At 36.1% G+C, this 3,966-nt stretch overlaps 1 non-coding gene across 1 annotated transcript; it reads left to right on the top strand.

Annotated features, from left to right (window-relative positions):
- The first annotated feature begins 3,637 nt into the window (after nt 1-3,637).
- LOC139895065 (small nucleolar RNA R71) lies at nt 3,638-3,744 on the top strand. The gene has a single exon (XR_011775535.1). It is a non-coding gene; the product is annotated as a small nucleolar RNA R71 (small nucleolar RNA).
- Nucleotides 3,745-3,966: the final 222 nt, after the last annotated feature.

Below are 3,966 nucleotides of genomic sequence, written 5' to 3'. Positions count from 1 at the left end.
GACTTTTAAACAAATGTGGATCTTCTCAAAAATAGTGTTTTATATCACTAAAGAATTTCTTTCGTTTTTGGTACGACAATCCTTTTTCAAGGAATCCACATACTAAGTAGTTTGCATAGTCTGCAAACCATGGAATTTCATTATAATCGATTTTCAAGAGATATTCATCAGGAAAGTTATCTTGTATGGCCGATTCGTTTAGAACTTCTAATTCAGGATTTTCAAGACGAGAAAGATGATCAGCGGCGAGATTTTCTGCTCCCTTTTTGTCTCGGATTTCAATATCGAACTCTTGTAAGAGTAAGATCCAACGAATTAATCGTGGTTTGGCATCTTGTTTTGAAAATAGGTATCTAAGAGCAGAATGTTCGGTATAGACCACCGTTTTAGCTAGAACGAGATATGAACGAATTTTGTCAAAAGCAAAGACAATAGCAAGGAGTTCTTTTTCAGTAGTTGTGTAATTCGTGTGTGCTCCTTGTAACGTCTTACTAGCGTAATAAATAGGTTGAAATCATTTTTCAATCCTTTGACCTAAAACGGCTCCCATTGCAAAATCACTTGCAACGCACATGAGTTCAAATGGTAAATTCCAATTTAGAGTTATCATGATCGGCGCATTAGTGAGTTTTTCTTTAAGAATATTAAAAGATTTGATGCATTCATCTGAAAAGATAAATGTAGCATCTTTTTCTAGGAGTTTATCCATAGGAGTGGCAATTTTAGAAAAATCTTTTATGAAACGTCGGTAAAAACCGGCATGCCCTAGAAAAATCCTAACTCCTCTAACATTGGTGGGATGTGGAAGTTTAGCAATTACATCTACTTTAGCTCTATCCACTTCAATTCCTTTCTTTGAAATTTTATGACCAAGAACGATGCCTTCTCTAACCATGAAATGGCATTTCTCCCAATTAAGTACTAGATTTGATTGCTCGCATCTAATAAGCATTCGTTCAAAATTAATTAGACATGTTTCAAAAGTATCACCAAAGACTGAAAAGTCATCCATGAAAACTTCCATGCATTCTTCTATCATGTCATGAAAAATCGCCATCATGCACCTTTGAAAGGTTGCAGGGGCGTTGTAAAGTCCAAATGGCATGCGTTTGTAAGCAAAAGTAGCATAAGGGTACGTGAACATGGTTTTCTCTTGGTCCTCGGGTGCGATTGGAATTTGAAAGTATCCAGAGAAACCGTCAAGAAAACAATAGTAACTATTCCCAGCTAACCTTTCCAACATTTGATCAATGAAAGGTAAGGGAAAGTGATCTTTTCTGGTGGCATCATTTAATTTTCTATAATCAATACAGACACGCCATCCTGTTACAGTCCTAGTAGGAATAAGCTCATCTTTTTCATTTGTGATAACAGTTATGCCACCCTTCTTAGGTACACATTGAACTGGGCTTACCCATGAACTATCAGAGATTGGATAAATTAAACCTGCATCGAGCAGTTTAATAATTTCTTTCTTAACAACATCTTGCATATTTGGATTTAGTCTTCGTTGGCGTTGCACATAGGTTTTATGGCCTTCTTTCATAAGGATTTTATGTGTGTAATACGAAGGACTTATTCCTTTAATGTCATGAATCTTCCATGCAATAGCTGGTTTGTGAGCTTTTAGCACAGAAATGAGTTGAGATTTTTCATTTTCCGTAAGAGAAGACGAGATTATTATAGGTAATTTAGATTCACCATGTAAATAAGCGTATTCCAAATGGTTTGGAAGTGGCCTTAACTCTAATATCGGTGGTTCTTCTATCGATGATCTGTATCGATAACTGTCTTCCTCTTTTAGCATTTGAAGTTCTTCTATTGTTGGTTCGTATTCATTAGCCATGAGTGTAGCTAACATTTCAGCTTCATCAATTGGTTCAGTTCCTTCTCCTAAAGAACATTCTCCTATTCCTTGTAATTCTGGAAATTCTTGTAACAATTCTGCATGTGAATCTATAGTTTGAACATAATAACATGTATCATCTGCAGATTGCGGTTGTTGCATGGCTCTATCAATAGAAAAGGTAACACTCTCGTCCTCTATACTTAGGGTCAGTTTCTTACCAAACACGTCTATTATTGCTTTAGCCGTGTTTAAGAATGGTCTTCCTAATATGAGAGGAACTCGAGAATCTTCTTCCATATCCAGAATAACAAAGTCTACTGGAAATACTAAAGTACCAACTTTAACTAGCATGTTCTCCATTATCCCTCTAGGATATTTTAATTTACTGATCGGTCTGCTAGTTGTATGCTTATTCGTGTTGGTTTTAATTCTCCAAGGTCTAGTTTAACGTATAATGAATACGGCATTAAATTTATACTAGCACCTAAGTCTGCCAATGCTTCTATTGAATTAAGACTACCCAGAAAACATGGAATTGTGAAACTTCCTGGATCTGATAATTTTTCTGGTAGTTTATTCAACAAAACTGCAGAATAATTAGCATTCATTGTAAGAGCCGAGAGTTCTTCCATTTTTCTTCTACTTGTGATCAGATCTTTCAGGATTTTAGCATATCTTGGCATTCCTGAAATCACATCAATGAAAGGAAGATTGACATTTATTTGTTTAAACATATCCAAGAATTTGGATTGCTCGGCTTCAAGTCTTTCTTTTCTCATTTTACTCGGGTAAGGAAGTGGTGGTTGGTATGGTTTAACATAAGGCTTTGCCTTAACTGTGTTATCTTCATTAACCTTTTCAACTACCGGTTATGTTTCCTTCTCTTGCTCAGGCTGTGGTGCCTGTGTAGTAGGAATAGAGTCATTAGGAATTACAGGTATTTCAGGTGGTTTAAGTGTAATACCACTTCTTGTGGTAATGGCTTTAGCTGTTTCATTTCGGGGGTTAGCATTTGTATCGCTAGGTAGACTCCCCAGTTTTCTTTCACCTATCAACCTTGCTAGGTTACTTACTTCTTATTTCAGATTTTGAGTAGAAGCTTGTTGATTTCTAAATGCTTGAGCATTTTGTTCATTAGTTTGTTTCTGAGATGTGAAAAACTGCGTTTGAGATTCAACTAGCTTCGACATCATATCTTCTAAATTTGGCTTTTTATCATCGATTTGTGGTGGTTTATTTGGAAAAATAGGTCTTTGCTGGTTGTAAGTATTGTTAGATACTTGTTGATTACTAGGACCTTGTTGGTTGTTGTATGGAACATTTCGGTTATAATTCTGATTTTGATTGTAGTTTGGTCTTGGCGGTTGATAATTATTTTGATAATTATTTTCAGGCCTTTGGTTCATGTATGAATCATTCTCTCTTTGTTCCATTGTTTGTTCAATACTGAGACAATCTTTTGTCAAATGTGGCCCTCCACACTGCTCACAACTAATACGTATTGCGTGAATATCTTTAGTCATCTTTTCCATTCGTCTCTCGAAAGCATCTAACTTTGCGGAAATGGAATCAAAGTCATGGCTAGAATCGGCTCTAGCCGCTTGAGATGATCTAACGATGTCTTTTTCTTGATGCCACTCATGTGAGTGGGAGGCTGTGTTATCAATAATTTTGTAAGCTTCAGTTGCGGTTTTCTTCATAATGGAACCACCAGCTGCTATGTCGATGTCTTTTCGTGTTGTAATGTCGCATCCTTGGTAGAATATTTGTACTATTTGATAAGTGTCTAAACCATGTTGAGGACATCCTCTCAACAACTTTCCAAATCTTGTCCACGCCTCATATAATGTTTCATTTAGCTTTTGTGTGAACGTAACAATTTCTCCTTGAAGTCTCACGGCTTTAGATGCCGGAAATAATCTTTTAAGAAATTTCTCAACTAAAACATCCCATGTGTCAATCGCCCTTCAGGTAACGATTCTAACTAATCTTTGGCTTCTCCCTTTAAAGTCCAGAGAAATAACATGAGATAGATCTGTTCATCCTCAACTTCTCTGATTTTAAATAGAGTACATATCCTATTAAAGGTTCGAAGATGTTCATTTGGATCTTCTTTT

The sequence above is a fragment of the Rutidosis leptorrhynchoides genome, chromosome 2, assembly GCF_046630445.1.
Source record: "Rutidosis leptorrhynchoides isolate AG116_Rl617_1_P2 chromosome 2, CSIRO_AGI_Rlap_v1, whole genome shotgun sequence".
NCBI lineage: Eukaryota > Viridiplantae > Streptophyta > Magnoliopsida > Asterales > Asteraceae > Rutidosis > Rutidosis leptorrhynchoides.
This window is presented reverse-complemented; position numbering and strand designations above follow the sequence as displayed.